We start from the raw sequence: 19,523 nt of genomic DNA on the forward strand, positions 1-19,523 counted from the left end.
TGTATATTCTTTATTTTTGGAACTTAAACTTCCTGAATATTTGGTTCTAATGCTACCGCCAATGCTGGAGTTACTTATTTAAACGCATTTAAAGTATATCGAAATTTGCAGTATATATGGGATTGGTATTTTTTTATTGAATTATTTGGGAATATTCACTCGAGATTTTTTTTTTTTTTTTATTCTAATGCACAAGTTTACCAGCAATGTACCGAATAATATATCGAATAATATATCGCTACCGTGTTCTTTAAATATTCTTAACATCATCAAGATTCTGAAAACCACTTTAACATGACCCGAGTATCACTTGTAAACGAAATTAACTTCTGTATCACTCATTAAAACTTTTTATGACCACGACCTTATGAACTGGAGCCACACTGAAGTCCCTTAAAATGCACTAATCATGCACCTTGGGAGGAGCACCACATCCTATGGTCTGACCACCTAGTCAATTAAAACCAACTAGTTTGTATCAATCAGAATAAAACTGAGATAAAAAGTGTGCCATACCGATAAAACATTTGTCCCCATAACATAAAAATAAATTCAAACTATTGTTAACTGAAGAAGTCTCATCGGGGCCTACAAAAATATAATTATTGAGTTAACAATGAACTACTTGGTCCTTTTGGTCAGTGTGTTTTCATTGTTGTCACAATTTAGGATATCAAACTGACAAAGTAACAATATGAAGTCAAAATATTATATTTGATTAAGTTAAATTAACATCTGTTGGTACCCCAAATTAATGTTAATGGACAGTACAAATTGGTTTTGTTTAGAATTTTATAATAAATTTTTTCTATAATTCTGTAAATAAATCAAGTAGAAAATCAAAGAAATGTCCGAGTTCGTAAAAAGTTACCATTATTTAAACTCAATTGTATTCCATTATTCAATCTGACCGTCCTATTCCTTTATTTTTGGTCAGTCTTGTGATTACGCTTCAAATTTAGAAGAAAAAAAAACATTAACAAATCACAGTTTCGTAATATCAAAAAGAAATAATTTAAAATAGTTTAATTCAAAATAAATGGTCTGTAAATGATTTTTTCGGGTCAGCCATGTTTGATGTGTGACCATCGGTCCATATCATTCGGAACTTCACATGTTGTTTGACATTATTCGCTTCTGCAATCGCATCAACGATGTGGGTTTGTCAGCTGAAACAACAGCAGACGACCAAAAAATGGACTTAAAATGACCTTTATTTATCATTCATCCAAAACACAACATGCCTGTTTGGTTTTCTCAGCGTGGACAAAAATAAAGTTAATTTAGTGGAAATATACTGAAAAGAGACATCCAAAGTTAGACATTTAAAAGCATATCACATGCTCTGATTAAAGTTTGCAAGAAAAAAGTTAATCGGGCATCTATGAGACATTTGAAGATGTCGCTGATCTGTCTCATCTCGTTTGAATGTCTTTGAAAAGGGAATGAAATAAGAAGTTGATTAAATTGATGTGAACGTCAGTTAAGTTCCAAAACATTTGAACAAACAAAGATTAAAAGTATAAATAATTAGACATAAAAAACTAGAGACCCGTGCGTGATATCGGTGACACGCACCTGGCCTCCAAAGAGAGACTGAATACGTCATATTTGACAGTTCTGATTTACGTTCTTCGGCGTAATGTATTTTAAAAAAGGGTAAAATTGTACAATTGTGTAATATGAGGTTATGAACCAAGGTTTATTTTTTTTAATGCGGGGTGTTTGTTTAGGGGACAAATTGTGTCCGTTATGTGTAATTTATGCCTTCTGAAAACAGTTATTTTCACTTTGTGTCACGCGACTCGGTAATATGGCAAGAATAAATACAAATCAATTGTAGATTTATACATGAAAGAGAATTATACATTTGAACTTTGTTAAGGTGACAGAAATTTAAATTTGTAAACAGATCAAGTGACAATATAGCATAAATCAAGGGCTAAGGAAACTAGGAAAACGATAATTTCCGCACGTGACTTTTTATTGACAATGGCTTTGATGGTGACAACCATTTATTTCATTTTACCTGTATTTTACCTTTAGAAGTGATGGAACATATCATATTTTTTTTTAAATTATTTTAACGACCACTTGACCATTTATTAACAATTTGTACATGCATATGGGGGTTAGGCGCTTATCTCAGAAAGTTGAATTTTTATTATCATAGTACAATTGAAAACATCAAAGGACCTTAATTTCAAAACAAAACCATTATGAACGGTGAATTACCCGTAGAACCATTAAAACTGGAATATCGTTATATTGTTATCTTATAACAAATGTGGACTTTGCAAAATTAGTCTTCAAAGCCATGTTTGATATCCTCAAAATCAAGTTATTGTCATTAGTTAAAGGAAAATGACCTCTTCAGAAACGAATTCTTTTCACACTGGCTACCTTTACAGAAAATAAAAAGAAACAATATAATGAAAGATTTTTAAGAGCTTTATTTCATAAAATGGATTCCCGTAGCGTTGAGATTAGGTGAAATGTCATACGGATATACAAGAATGCATAAAATAAATAAATATCGTAAAAAATGAAGAAGAAGAAGAAGAAGAATAAATCTCTTAAATAAATGCACAAATTTAGAAATAGAATAATCGAGATTTTCTGACAAATAAGGTTTTTATCGTTTTATTTGATATATAATATTTGTAACCTTTTAAATAATCCATATTACGTTATTTTCTTAGGAATAATATACTAGTATACTTTTATGGTGGTTGTAAAAGTGTTAACATTTTGGCGGGAAATTTCCCCGTGCTGTTTTGCTACATTTATTATCATATGTTGCTATAAATGTCTACATAGCCCAACTTCACTAGAATGTTTTATTTTTGAGAAAGCATTGTCTATAGACCATTTTGTGCCAACTGTGGAATAGTCGATTAGCATGCATAAAGTATGCTCAACTTCCGCGAGGAAAATTGTTTTGTTCTACCCAAGCCCTACATCGTGGAAGTGTATATTGAGCATGCTCATCAACCTACCACAAAAGGATCTCTTAAGCATTCTCATGAGTTCAGAAAAATAAGTTAGTGCAAATCATAAATTGAAAGTTAAGGGAAAGGTTGCTTCGGTTTCTATTCAATTTGTTCCGTTGAACTAGTGCTAACAACTTTTCCTGCATTTCGGTTTCTTCTTTTAAAAGGCGTTTAAGTGTAGGTAATTTTTACTTTAAATTACCCAACTTTTATTAGACTTCTATTTCCTCTAGAATCTTAATTTTATTATACCTCCACTTGCAATGTTGTGGTATAAAGTGATACAGGTGTCCATCTATAAATCCTTCCCTCTGTTCGTCATTCTTTCCTTCCTACTTTCCGTTACACAGGGGAACCAATCTCTTATCCGTTATTCCTCCTATACCACTAAATAAAATTGAATGAAATTTTCACAGAACCTTTATTACAAGTTTTTATTGGGCACCTCCTATTTTAGATTTTGGTCCAAATCAATATGGCGGTAAGAAGGTGCAAGTTATTAAATGGGGGAGTAGGGGTACAGGCGCGTAGCTGAGGCCAAATTGAAGTGTAGCAGGTCCAGGGCGGAGCCTTGGTAGGTGTCCAAGGGGGGGGGCTTGGCCCCCGCCCCCCCCCCCCGAAGTTCCGCGGAGATAGCGTTTTAGAGCATCATTTATGCCTCTCGTGGATATATTTTTTTTAAAATTGGCAAATTAAGTGCAGGCAAAAGCTTTTTTGCCTAACGGCAGCTACGTGCCTGGGGTATCAAGTTATTAAGCATTGCTCACAGTTTAAGTTGTTTAGCTATTACTGTTATTGTACTGTTTGAAACTTATTTTGCATATTTAGTTCAATACTTATGTGTAACATTTTGCATATTGTTTCAATTTTATTGATATATTGATTTTTGTTCCTTCGTAAGAAGTGACCCATCGTAACAGGTTTTTCCTCTGTTAGTCTGCCTGGCTTTCTGTCCGTCACAAAATTTGTACCCACTATAATTCGCGTGCTACTCAGAACACAGAGGCATTAAAAAATTTCGTCAGCTTTTAGCTTTAATGAAAGAGAGATTATTTGAAAACGACATGAAAATTATGAATTCCAATTCTACTCAGTACATGTTTAGGTGAGATTTTATTCTTCGAAATATGATGTCAATTTTGCAATACTAGTAACATACTATTTTAGGTAGAAGGAACTGATGCAGAACTTTTTACATGTATTTGAAAACGAAATTTTTACATGTATTTAAATAGACATGCGATACATGCAAAATCACATTGTATCAATAGCAAATAAACAGGCATTTAGGTAAAGATTTTTCTCGATTAAAAATAGTAATACATGTACCTCTATACATCTCTATCATTTCTACAAGTAGCGTAAGGCGGGGGGTCTATTAAATGCCTAAACCTACACCCCCTTCCTATCATGTCCCAAATAGAATCAGATGCTGTCAGCTCCTCGTCAAAGTTGCCTTTCATTTTTATCGGGAAAGCGACTTTACTAAAAAGTATAAATTTCACCCTTGTTCTATGTTCAGTAAACTGTAAACCATCGTAGTTTGTATGGTACAGATTACGTTGACGACCGGTTGTTTAAGAGTGTAGTTTGTACGGTACAGATTACGTTGACGACCAGTTGTTCAAGGCTGTAAACCAGTGTAGTTTGTACGGTAAAGAAATACGTTGATGACCGGTTGTTTAAGACTGTAGTTTGTACGGTACAGATTACGTTGACGACCAGTTGTTCAAGAGTGTAAACCAGTGTAGTTTGTACAGTACAGATTACATTGACGACCGGTTGTTCAAGAGTGTAAACCAGTGTAGTTTGTACGGTACAGAAATACGTTGATGACCGGTTGTTCAAGACTGTAGTTTGTACGGTACAGATTACGTTGACGACCGGTTGTTCAAGAATGAAGTAAACTTACTTTACGATGTCAAAATCTTCACACATTGAATGTGTCTAGCAGTTAACGAAATAGCATAAAGAAAAATACCCTTTTCCTCATTGAACTAGATGCAAGCGTGTTTGTCCAATTTAGTAAACATTTATGTATTATGTAATACAATAATACAGGTTGTCCCTCCCCCTTTTTCTTGTCATGCAAGTGTGTGGAATTTTGTACTAGATGCGCGGATGACTATACAATAGCTTTTTAAACCAGACTAGACTGTATGTGCTTGATGAAATAATGTAACAAAATATAATTAGAGACCCTGAGTTATTTCATAAATCCCCATTTATGAAATGTGCTCCTTATTGTCATTACGCGACGCCTCTTGTGTTAATTGCTTCAAATATTTTAACAAGTTATGAAAAAATATTTAAAAACCTTCGTTATATTTGCATTTTTAGAATGTTTACATTAAAATTAGCATGTTCAAGTTGAATAAATCGTTACCTCAGCTAGAGGCTTGACGTTATATTATTGTCATCTGAAGTTTGAATGACAGAAATTGTAATCCATCGTGTCTTCTTATTGTTCAAAAGGGACACCTGGTCTTATTCTGTATCTTTTTTATTATTGGGTCATCATTTTGTCATCTTTTTTCATTACTTCATCCATAGGAACCACCATTACATTCAAAATGTAGTCTGTTTTAAAATAGAGAACTCCGCCATTACATTGGTTAATGCACAGTACACTGCAGCGGATTATTGATATTTTACAAGGGGCGGATAACTCTAATTTACTTTAGTGACTTAATGATTGCATTGGCATTAAAAGTTGCATCATCGTAGACTGAGGAAAGGAAAACGTTCTAAACATAAAACTTGTCAAAATGAGAGTTTTAAGATTATTTTGTGTATTTAAGACCCGAAACGTTAATTTGACATATTTTATGACAAATAAAAGAGACTCTCAAATGGCAACAATGCCTCATACATGCCCCACTTAAAACTAACAAAGATTTTGATCAGCAATTTATTGCTTAGAGTCATAAAGTCAACATGATTCTCGAAAGCAAAATTATTATCACGTAAAAGTTAATTTGAGTATTCAAAGTCCACTTATTTATCCACAAATCTGTTTTCATCTGCTTCTTGTTTTCGCTTCTAAAACACCTCATGTTCGCCCATAAACCTTTCTAAAGTCAACAATTACCATTCATTAGCGCAATGGCTTTGAATGGTTTCTTGAGAGTAAACAGCCATATGATTACAGCTGATAAAAACCATATATTAGTTTTCTGGGAGCAGATTTCTGCATATTTATTATATAACTATCATTCGGTTGCAGAGGCGGAACATTGTTACATCAGTCTTGCACTCGGATTAGGAACAACCGCTTTAGAACATTTCAAATTTCAAAGGGCTTCTTTGTAATTTTTGAAAAGGAACAAACAATTGAAAACAACAAAGAATAATTAGCGAAGAATTCACCATCAGTTGACGGCAGATGGTTCTTTTGATGAACTGAATTAAAGTTTCCAGAATGATGGAAAGTTATACGAAAACTGCATCAAAAAATGAGGTTCAGAGACGGAGCAATTAGATACGAGAAATTTTTAATTACGTTACGTAATGAGAGCCTGCTACCATGTTTTAATGAAGGTAGATATTAAAATGGCGTGAAAAATGATTTTAATAATAATTACAGTATAAATTACTGAAAAGCTGCGTAAGTTCGGTTACAGACACGTGGAACGAAGAGTATGACAAGGCCTAGAGCACGTGCTCATTTCACCAAAGTTCAGGGAGTGTGCGCGGTCTTCGGAAGCTGGAACTTTCTCGCTCATCGGTATAATTACCTACAGAAATTTTAAAGCGTTTTATAATTCGACTGCATTGCATGTTCCGCCTAAGTAAACGAAAGGACACCGCCGGTTCATCTTGGCACGCGCTCTATCGTCTGCATCAGTATTAAAGAAGAGAATCCCATGTCAACATCAGAGGGATTCCGAACATCCCATTGGATGTCACCTGCTTCCGAAAAACGGTTCCATGTGGGAACAGATGCAGCAAACATAAATGATAATCAGTGAAAGGCTATTCCGAATGAATCCAAAATGGTTTAAATAAATAAAAGAACAGATTTAGCATCCCCCAGGAAGTCGTGGTGATGTAACGACAAACATGGGGTCTTGTGTCAGTGTTATTTGAAGGGGTTGGTTTCGAACAGTTTGTTCGACACAGACTTTGCTAGTGCTTGAAGCAAAGTCATCAGATGAATTATTCATAACCTATTCAAAGTGGGCTTTCTAATTCAAGTGATTAAGACAAAGAGGTTCGAAAGTGATGAAAGTTTACATAAGAGCACAATACACATCAATGACATGATTATTCTTCACTAATGTTCATACAATTTCACTCCTATTTTTTCAGGGGCATAACATATGGCAAGAATTGACGTCCAGCATAGTTTTCCTTGTATAAACTTCGTATCAAATTGTTGTTTCAACGAAAAGTGAAAAGGTCCCTTGAGAGCACTTGAGATGCTCAAGACAGTAACATGGAAAAAATGAATGACAGAGTGGGTTATTTTCATATGTTCAATTTCAATGTGAACATAGTTTAGAACATAATATCATGGTAGGGAGTTACTTCTTTCTTCTTTTTTATTTCAATACGAAAACGTCAGTAGGAATAAAGCTATACAGTGTGGGAACAAATGCACCACTTTTTGTAAAAATAAAATACCGTTTACCAAACTTATTTTGTACATACATTTACATTGTGCATAAAGATAACTATGCGTCTTTGCCATTGACTAAGTAATGTAGCTGCACATAACCATACAAAAGGAGTTCACTGCAACCTTGCTTAAAATCTGACTTGCATTGAAAGGTTATCATACATTACACCCGGAAAAACGTTAACATGAAAATATATATATATTAAGCGTTCGTACCACTTATTTTATTATTCGAAATTTTCAGTAGTTTAAATTTTAATATATTTTTTTTCTAAATGGGCACTAAAATCGCCTCAATTGTAAGCACTATTCGGTTGGTATTGCCCCATGCTATTTCTGACTAGCTAGAGAGCGGTCCGGTTCTTATAATAAAAGCGCAAAATAACTACAAAACCACGAGTCCTGCATTATAACACGTCCTAATAAATATATTTTTGTACCGATATATCTCCGCTATAATAATTCACCATTGCCAGTGTAAAACTGACAAAGTTTGAAATGTCTGAAGTATATGACATTACCAAAATGAATAAGGAATGTGTCCATTTCGTATATAAAATAGATGATTGATTCTTCAAAGTGAACAAGGACAGTGTGTTTTACTAACGCAGTACAAGATAAACTTGTTCCTACTGCACAAAAATTAATAAAAACTGTAGATTATGATCACTTGTTCTAGTGATTCCATCTTTAGTATAAAAAGTAAAAACTAAATATTAAGCCGTAGTTGTACACTTAAAACATACTTTAGCTAAAGTTTCTAAATTGTTGAAACAGTGAAAATCTAATGTCCTATTTTTTGCGAGATCCAAGTGCATTTTTAAACTGCATAAAATTTCCCGCCAATCTTTAAATGCAGCCCTTCCCATCCTGCAATATCGACGAATACTAGCATCCGGTGCATAAGGGTTGTCATTAGCATAAAAATAGCTCTTCTTTGTGCATGACGTGATTATAAATGCATGCAACAAAAACTCCAGAACAAAGATGATTTTCACTCATACATAATGTATTTTAATAGTTACTCTTTATTGTAGCTATGTGTGCTAAGTGTCAAGATACATTCCCTTCAAATATAAATTTTTAAGTATTTAGACGAAGAAAGAGAATTTAATGATTTAAAAGCATATTCTTATTTATAAATGAAATGACTTTGTATTAATGCCAAAACAATGAACAATCGAGTTATATTACATATCTACTAATTGTCCAAGAGGTATTGTATTTGGTTGTCCGCCTAATTTAATACAGCGGGTGTGCTTTGTTTCGTACTACGCAATTCTTGGTTTAGTGACTTTTATTCAGTGAAAAATAAAAACAGTTCTAGAATCAGCAATGGCGGAATATCTACTACGAACAATAATACTGATAAAGCAAAGAAATAGACTGCAAAAAAAGATAAGTACTTCTACTACACCAACCACAACCTAAAAATGAAAATGGTGGCGGATTTAGATTGGATGGGCGTTTAACTTATATCCCCAATTCAATTTAAAAGTTTGTATTTATGATATTTTTGGTAGAAATTTAGATTTTTTACATATCAAATGTTTACCCAAACAAATCTCGCCTCACTCCACCTGGCAATATGAGCGCAATTGGCGCATCAATGAACTACACACCACGCCTAAATCTGACCCTGCGCCTGTTGGCATGAAGTGAGTAGAAACTCAAGTTTGACATTGAAGTTTTTAACATTTATGTATGTATAAATGTTTTTGTTTTTGTTTTTTGTTGTTTTGTTTTGTTGTTTTGTTTTGTTTTGTTTTTGTTTTTGTTTTTTTTTCTTTTTGTTTTTGTTGTTTTGGTTTTCTTTTATTATTAGACAACATTGTACGTAATCTATATGTTATCAGCTATATTTAAATCCATTGAAATACAATATGACATTGCAAAATAACGAATAACTTCGATCGATGATAGATTGTTGCGAAAACGCTTTTTCTCCAAAGTTACATTTTGACTTGACTTTAAAAAAAATCAATGTACCATGCCGTGACTAAAACGATGATCTGCAAAAATATGATTTCAATGCTTCTGGAGGATTTTTTTTTTTATTCTAAATTCTAAACTAGGTAAAATTACCTTCACACATGTTTGACAAACTGGCATTTAAACCATTTTCATATATAAATCCAATTTCCTTATATTTCAGTTTTTATAAAGGTCAGTATTTTCAATACATAGACATGTGCACTTTCCATCGTCAATAAACATACATTTTTAATACGATTGACTTGAAAGGTTATTATTTTATCAAACAAATTTTAAACTCCGATTTTTCTTTCAAAAGTTACATTAAAATTAAAAATGAATTACTTTTTAAAAGAAGCATCCTCTTGTTGTAGATAATTTTTTCGGAAGAGCGAACAATCGGAACAAAAAAGTTAAACCATTCGGAATAATAGGTTGAATTACATTAGTTTACTCAATTGCCATATTTTAATACTTCGTCGACTTTGATGTATAGTGAATAAAGAAAACCGTATATGAAGACATTCGCAAGCTTCGGGTATTAAATTTTAGCTTGTAGACTGTATTTCATTTATAATAAATGCAATAAAAGTGACAATATGAAGAGGCTTAAAGTTAATGTAGCTTTCAACATATTAGACAAACGTTTATTCCATGTTATGAACATACAAATACTGCGTTTTCAATTTGTTTAATATACCATGGTCATGATGTTTTTATAAGTTAATGTACTAAAAGGCTATTAATAGTTTTTGAATTGTTCTTTTGCACATGAAAAGGCTATCGAAGACATTGAAGGAATAGCTACCGCGGTATCGTTATGAATAATATTATAAAAATAACGCCTTCGTTTTTTCTGCTTTGAAAGATTTCAATTTATCAAAGTTAACAAAGTGCTAACGGGATTTTAGACGGTGGTCGAATTCTGAAAAACTTGGGGGCAGGTGCCCTCGGCCGAAATGGCAGGTGATTTATGTAAAATGAAAAAAAAGAGATGATTATGAAACCACAATTAGCCGGTATCGACTTAAAATCCAATGTAAGGAGGTTTTTCTATGCAAAAGATGCTCTCCATGATGCATCAGTTTCCATAATGTTACGATTATTTTTTTTGCAAGAGAACATTTTATGAAAAGAGCCTTACAACTCGTTGTATTGTTAAAGAACCAAATAAAATTTCCATCAAGACATAGCAAATATTTTAATATTAAAACGTTCGATTTTGTTTAATATTGGTTTTCAAGTTTTCAAAATCATTACTAATACTTCCGAAGTATTCATGTTCGTTTATTCACTAACCAGTTATCACTTGTATAACATTTTATTAACATTAAGTTCGATAGCTGCACAATGTGAGTTTTGAATGGACAATGTCCAAAACAGATATGAAGCAACCGATTGACGCGATTAACCAGAAAAAAAAACGCTTCTATTTTGTTGACTGAAAATTGCTACACTTCATTAAAATTCAATGGATATATAATTGAAAATATGTGATATTTTTTTTGTATTAAAACATTAATTAGTCAAAAATTATATTTATCTAAGAACTTACAAAATACATTAGAATGATAATAAATTACTATGAATAGAATAATTTATTCTATGCACTCCTTTATTACACAAAAAATTACCATACCCAAGTGTTTAAAGCACCCAGAAGTACGCGTGTTTGCCTACAAATTAAATGGATTCATTTTTCTATTTATTTCTTTTTAATGATATGCATTTGTTTGAACCCCGATATAACGGTATATTCTACTAAGCGCACCTGTCGACACGTGTGCACTGCAGTGTGTGTAAATAGTCTAAATGCATCGGGTGGTTGATGTAAGTAACCGCATGGGAATGGGAATGGGTTAGCGAATACCTGTTATCATAAACGCTTTTTTTTTCAAAAAATAGTTTAAGACATTCCACGAAAGTGTAGAATTTGTTAACCATTTATTTCCTTTTGTGAACTAATAATTATGGTGAAAAGGCAGAATGTATTGTATGTAGAACGGATCCTAATTTGATTTCGATTTACTGATCTACTGGCATTTAAATAAAAAAATGTAAAACATTCATTGTATACGGATAATTGGTAACATATAAAAATGAAAATTTACATTCAAAAACTTAGAAAACAGACATTGTATAAGTAGGATAGGTGGAAAGGTAGATTCGGTATTGAACAAATAAATCCTACCCTCGTTTAGTTCGTATTAAAGCATTCATCGTGGGTCTAAAGTTCAATTTACATGACCACATGACATCGTCAAAGTCAGCTTATTCAATATTTATGGTAATTTGTATGGTCACTCTTCGTAAAGAATGAATTTGTATGGTTTCCATGTAGAACAATATTCATAATTATACCTTAGATACAATTCCAATTAAGTATAAATAAATGTGGACAGGGGTCGGTGACTATGTAAGATTTTTTTATTACTATGGTAAAGGGTTGACGCTATAATTACAAGTCGTAACCGGATTCTGACATCCATCTTTTATGTTCTGTTCTGGTCAGTATGTAATCACCACTTCATGGTAGCCGTTCAATCAAGGCGTTGCTATGATGTATGCTGACTTTAATTCATGTTTTTCTTTTGTTACGCAAATTGACCATCATGAATTTCTGGTGGACATGCGACCTTTGATAATGACCAGAAAACCTCTCACCGGGATGCTGTCAAACTTGCATTTTGTAAACAAATTTCATCTTTTTTATTAACGATGCATGCGCTACAGGAATAAATCAATTGTTTCTATGGGGTGACAAATCACTTTTGTAGTGGTCCACCAGAATCTTAATCGTATATTTCATTGGAAAATATTGTTTTAGTGTGCAGCGTCTTGCTTATGAGTAACATCATTCTGCACATTCTCATTATAAAACAATATTTTTCTTTTATGTGTTTAAAGATTTATTCGTGCTATATTTTAGTAAAGTAAGTTTAAAAGTATATTATAAAGAAACCATCAGTATCTTGGGTATTTAGTTTCTTTTGAGTAACATTAGCAAAGTTAAATAAACACCAATTAATGGCGTAAAGAGATAATCATTTGTATTTTCTGCCCCTACATTTGTACTTTTTTTTCAACAATTTGTCATGATCTGTTGTTCAACTTAAGGAGGTAGACCTTGGGTAAGTGACACAACTCTTACAAATCATTGGAACGTTTGTATTCAGCATTTTACATAAATCTCGTATAAGCATCAATGTAACTTGGACTGATCTCATTCTATTTCAAAGAAAAGCTTGAAAGGCGTTGGTGAAATTGAATATGATACAAACGTATCACTGATTTCAAGAGTTATGTCCCTTACCCTAGGTCTACCTCTTTAAGGTTCTGTATATGTATGAATTAACAACACAATGGCGTATTCTTAACACAATGAATCTACATTTTACTATAATATTTTTAAAGACACTCCAATTACGTGTACATGACACAAGGCTTTGGAGTGTTCAATCGTCGTGTTTGCAGTATTGGTTATACATAGCATTTTTTCTCAATCTCAACACGAAAATTCATTTTGACACAGAATACGACTTCTCGGATTATTATGATTCTTACGAATTAAAATTCAGATCGAAGGGCGAATTCTGATGTATAAAGGTGCAGAAATGTGAAATCTCAAAATGATACAATATTTTTTGTTTTCTTTTGACAAATAAAATTCAGATTAAAATATACTCTTAAATATCAAGTGCTATTCTCTGTAAAAATCAGGCAGTCAGTGAATCATGGGGAAAATACACTTTCAAGTTATTTCATGAAATTTAATTATAAAAAGATAAAATCTGAAATGCAGAAATGGCATTCATTTCTTTTTAAATTGTCAGTAAGTCTTGGTATAAATTTTATATATCAAAAGCACTGCAATTTCATCTTTTGGGGAGGGGGATAACTCACCTTTTCCCAATCATTCTATTGTTATTTTTAACTCGCTTTTCTGTATCCTTTGACACTTCGAACAATTCGTCTTCAACAGACCATAAACTACATGTATGTGCCCACATCGTCAAATTAGAAAAACTGCAATCAAAGTTCAAAACTGATATATCTGTTTCCCACCCCTCAACTGCATGTATGGTCAAAATATGAATAAAAAATGTGGATACTAATTCAGTCTAAAATCAATTCCCGCGATATAGTATATATCTGTACCTATATGAAGCCATAATATTATCTGGCTGCAATAAGTAGTAAAAAATAATATTGATATTGAATAAATTGTGAGCCGTCAGACACCATGATAACTTATATATACATTTTACCTCCAACAAAGCGGGTGTTAAAATGAACCAAATGGAGCTTTCTTCAATGATCATGAAGATATTGTATTGAAATTCCTCAAATCATCTTTATGATATTTTTGACGGACTGACGAATGGAATGATAATTCACTCATCAAACGTATGTATAAACTCAGACAATGAAGTAAAAACTATGTTTGTCATTCAAGTCCTAAGAGTACGTGGTCAGGACAATTATGCTACAGCATTTGTATTGTTATGGAATTTACGAACCAACATTAATTTGAAACTATATGAAATATACTCCTATTAATTGCAGAAGAATTCTTAACTACTGGTTAATTCATTTCCTAAATTTGTTTTAAATTTTGATTGTAATTCTCAAGTAAATATTTTTAAGATAGAAGCCGGATGGACATTTAAAGTCATTGATCTATTTTTTAATCAAGTTACATGCAACTTAAAGAATTCTTTTATAAATTGAGTTGCTTCCCTTACTATATATTATGATGTAATGTATTGTCCTAGATTCGGATTTAATGGGAAAATATGTTTGAGAGTTGTAATGTTCTAACGGACTAAGAGCTGCTGTGATGTAAATACCAATCATGTATGTTTCAAGGAGTAACCTCTTCCTTTACCAGTATATGAAATAAATATGGGAAGATCTAAATCCAAAATTAATTGTATACAAGAAGTACTCGAAACTAAAACTATTAGAATATGAAGCCAAATCCATCACCGGGAGGTTCTACCATGTGCAATACAAGCAATGAAGGATGATGTAAAAGAGTGGGCGATGATGAATCAAGAATAAGGAAGTCAGAGTTGAGATAAATGTATTTAAAGGAAAAGTTGCTAATTATACATACAATGTAACCGCATAGTCAATGGCAGATTTACTTACAAAAAGGGGTGCAATTTCGACTAACGTAAAAAAATAGGGTCTGTATCCGCTTTGTTTAAAACATCATGCTTAAGTACTGAATTCACGATTGCGTATTGAACTACATTTATTATATTCCTTCATGTGTATTTTTCATGTTTGACCATACAAAATTATGATAATTGTATATGTGGGGCCGTTGGGTGTCCCCTCCTTTTGCGATAGGAAAATATGCCTTTTTCTTGTAAAAGGGGAACTATATAAGTTTAAAGATGGTGGCCGTCAGGCACGTAAAGTTTTTCCAGGGTCGTGAAATGCTCCTTGTTCCATTTAATGTTTTACAAGTCTGTTGAAGTAATAAACAAAGCTTCAGTAGTTTACTGATAATCAACACATTCTCCTCAAATATACATGCATGGATTTATCTATACATATTCACACTGTAGACATTGCCTCTCTAATATTTAAAATATAATTTAATAAATGAAAATGAAATTCTTTGCAAACTCAATCGAGACAAATTCTTTGTATAAGGATAAAGGAACGTATCATATTTGTAAAATTACGGATTTACGAATATTATGTCACATAAATATCAATCATTGAAGCGTTTAGTGAAGTTGTTTTGTTTATTCTATTAATAATAGTTTTTTTTTCTTCTTCTCTTTCCCCTTTTTACGTTCATAAGGCTAATCTACATAGAAGGTGCATACAATCTGAAACGAACATATAGGGAAGCTACCACTTGATTTCAATGAGGCGTAGATACTTTTTTGAAATGCTTGCAGGGCCGAGCATTAATAATACTATTTACTTAAACTTGGATTGCCAATTGTGAAACTATTTTTCTGATCCTCAATGTAATTATCGACATGAAAAACACCTCTTTATCTGTGGTTTATTGTTTTGGTTATACTTATCAAGGACTTATTACAGCGTCTTTTGAGGACAACGTTTGATCATACCCCGTTCTTTCGTAAGGGCAACGTAGTCATGCCAACGTCATGTAACGGTCATCTTCAAACCAGCGGTTTTGTTTGTTTATAAGTATATCTTTTCGAAAAACTGCAGTTTGTAAGCACATTCAATTCGTCTCAACTGTGAATTAAATGCAAACAAAAGACGGGGATATTGCGAGAATGAATCTTTTCATAAAAAGATAAATTTGTCACGTTCAGGAATTAATCTTGTCCTTTCGAAGTCCTCTATGTTTACAGACAGCGGAAGAAAGTATCCGAATTTCATGTCAGACGAGAAAATATTGACTTGCCGCGTAAAAAATTCCGCGTTGTACAAATCTAAATCTAACAATTGTTGGGCGGATTAATTTAATCCTAAAGTCAATCTATTTTGTAACGGAACTAGGGTTAAATGCAAAATACCCGAAGGTTGCTTAATACGTTTTGAACGCGGCATGACACCGCGGGGGATACCAGTATTCGACCTGTATTAACAAATCTTGATAACCTGCGTGTCAACTTTCAGTAGACGTAAGCAGGCAAGGAATTCTTGTTAACAAACAATTGGACAACACCCCGGCAATGATAAGCTTACAATTGAATGTTCAAACTTCTTAAGTCTTTGTAAACTTTGAGTGGATGCGAATAAAAAACTTTTTCAAATATGTTTTCAAAAAAATGCAATCTCCGAATGCTAGCGGATTTAGAGCTTTATTATAAATCTTCTGTTGGTCTTTTATTTTGCATTTTAGTGCATTTTGTTTGTTCGTTATTTTATTTTTAGAGTAAATACATGTAGATGCTGCTGGACTTAATCATTTTCTCATCGATTTTTTTTTCATTACAGGGTTATAATTAGCGCGTAGTAAAATTGGATTTTTTTTTCTCTTGAGAACTTTGATTGTGATATAACCTACAGATCATCAAAGAACCTGATAACTTAAACTAGCCGTAAATGAATGAAATAAAACTCACTAGAGAGAAAACGTGTGTTTTAGTATCGCATCTGTTACATATATGTCATCTGATTGATATTCTTATTTTTTAAGGAAGCCACCATATATTATATTGTTTCCAATGTGTGTATCATTATTTATTTTCAGTGTATTAGAATTGCTTATGGTTGTCTGTGTTCATGTAAATGTGGCTGGGCCCCTCGGACAGTTTTTTCTTTGTGTTCTCATGTTGGTTTTGAAATAAATACTTGTCAATGGATAAATTTGTAAATTTTATATAATTTTTTTTAAGAATCGGGCAAAATCGAAAAAAAACATGCACGTCAAAACCCCATCGATTTGACAATATAATATCATTCAAGAATGTTTTCTCAATTTGAAAAGACCATTATTTGATCTCTGCATCACTGGATTTGTTTGGAAATTTTCCAAATGAATGTAAGAAAATTTAACTTTCTAGTTATCTGCCCTAGAAATGTTCATTTTTCATTTAAGAGAGTTATAATTTCAATGAAATTATAACTCAATTAACTAAAATGCTTATGCAAATCCTTTCTTTTTTTCACGACTCTGGTGGTGCAAATAGTTAAATTAAACTTTCGAAATGGTGGGGGTTTTTTTTACAATTTTTCACCCACTGTCTGATTCTAACAGACTGACACTAAATAGTTGATGGTAATTAAGGACGTGTGGATATGAACGCGTCTGTTTTATATGACTATATAAGATATGATTTGGAAGGATATGGGAAATTTATATCATTTGCTGATATTAAGCAAAATAGTATATCAACACACAAAAATAAAAGGATTTGACAATAAGTGTAAAGAAATTAAAAGATTTGAATAACTAAATATCTGAGTCACTTTCAATCAAAAGGGGTACCAAACACACAAAAATAGACAGAAACGACAGTTACGATATCTGAACTTCTAACACAAGATCGAGTAATTAAAACGTCATTTTCGAGAGTAGTCATAAAAATATAAAAAAAAAGAGGACAAGATTTTGTACATGCGATGTGTAAAGTGTTGTTCTAATATGATCGACGTCATTCAAAGCTCTTTAGACTACAGCCACGGTAAAGAAAAATGATAAACACATGACCAACATTTCGAGCAACACATAGCCTGTGTCTAATAAAAATATGAAGAAACTAGTTATTTTAAAATCGAAGTAAAGCATGGAAACTCCATTTTATCATTGATTACCACGGGCTGGCCATTTATGTCGTTATTTAGTCCCTCGCCATCACTCGGGATAAAGCAATGCGACATAAATGGCCAGCCCGTGGTAAAACAATGATAAAATGGAGTTTCCGTGATTTATTTCTTATAATTAGAATTAATGTTGCATATTCTGTCTCTAAGAGTTTGTCTTTATTGTTTATGATTTTCGTTTTGTTTTGTTTTGTTTATTGTTGTAAGTAGTAGTTTCTGTGTGGTCGTTATTTTCCTTTTTGCATAGATATATGTTTTTACTAAAGTTTCGATCTCCGTCGTTTTCTTCATTCTCCAATCTTTAATGTAGACACCACCACCATCCAACCCATTTTCAAGTAAACTTTCTCCATGCCTACGTTAAAAGCGATGAAAGAGTATGAAAAAATGAAACCTTTTCACACACGGATTCCACGTCCATGGTGTAGTTGTAAAATAAGTCGATGCCAAATTAAATAAATTAGATTATAGTTAGTAGCATCAACATTTATTTAACAATTTGTAAATTTCGAGCGTTGACCAAACTATGTCTTGTTTATGCAAATACCAGGGACTCATATATTTTGAGAAACATTCCAAAATGAACAAGGTCCTCACTGGAAAATATCAAGACGTTACAAAACAGATCCGACCAAAGGAAATAAAATTCAATTAACTCTTGAATCTTAACAGGTTGTAAATGTAAGTTGTGAAATGTTTGTTTCGAGCGGATTTAGAAACCTGTGAATTTTAACACGTTTTCTCTAAACATATCACTAACTTTTGGAATGTGGCTGTCCAAATTGTATACAAAGCACGAAAATACGATGCATCCCCTCAGATTTTATAGCGTGGGGTGTTTTCTATCGGAAATTATAGGAATTTGGTGTCATCCTTATTCCCAAAACAATCGTTTTATCATTGAAATTGACGCGATAATAATCAACATATTTTTTTTACAGTTTGTGGTAATACTATCTCCCGGGTCCTTGCTTTCTCGAAGTACAAGTAAAGAAAATTTAAGCCGGGAATCGTTTTAAGTTCTACCTCAATAGGTGGATCCAAGTGGGCCATGGGACCGCCCCTTCCCTTCCAATGAAAGTCATTTAGAAGATTTCTTGCATAAATAGTTTTATAGTTACCATTACCAAGTTGTTCCTACCTCATAAAAAGAAGTGTATGAACCTACAGATTTTTTATTTTGCCTAAATCTACATCTTAGGATCCAAGTCCGGATCCACGGGCACATTGGCATGAAACTATCCGCAGGCGTTGATTAAGGCGGTGGAAATTATATTGGATTTTCTTTTTTCTTTTTTTATGAAATCTTGATTTTTAACAAGTTCAACCTCCTGAAGGACCTAGGCCATTGTCCCCAGGATTATGACCATAAGTAGTGCAGATTTCAAAAAGTGTCCACATGTCAGGAATTTTCATTGGAGTCTTTAGAAAAAAAAACTCCTATTGATCCCAAAAATGCAATTTTGTGAAAATTTGGATAGATGAAAAGTACAAAGTTTGCAACAAAAATCGTCGAAATCCATTTGGTCTAAATGGAACACTTTGGGTTTGGGTTTACTTCCCATAGAAGTACATCTGCAACCATCACATGTACAGTATAGGATTTTTTGTGTTGTGTGATTTAAGAAAAAGACATTTTCTATAAGCACAAAATGGTTGGCAATGTG

The sequence above is a fragment of the Perna viridis genome, chromosome 10 (assembly GCF_037379345.1).
Source record: "Perna viridis isolate PV_CMFRI_1.1 ecotype Kerala chromosome 10, ASM3737934v1, whole genome shotgun sequence".
In the NCBI taxonomy this organism is placed as follows: domain Eukaryota; kingdom Metazoa; phylum Mollusca; class Bivalvia; order Mytilida; family Mytilidae; genus Perna; species Perna viridis.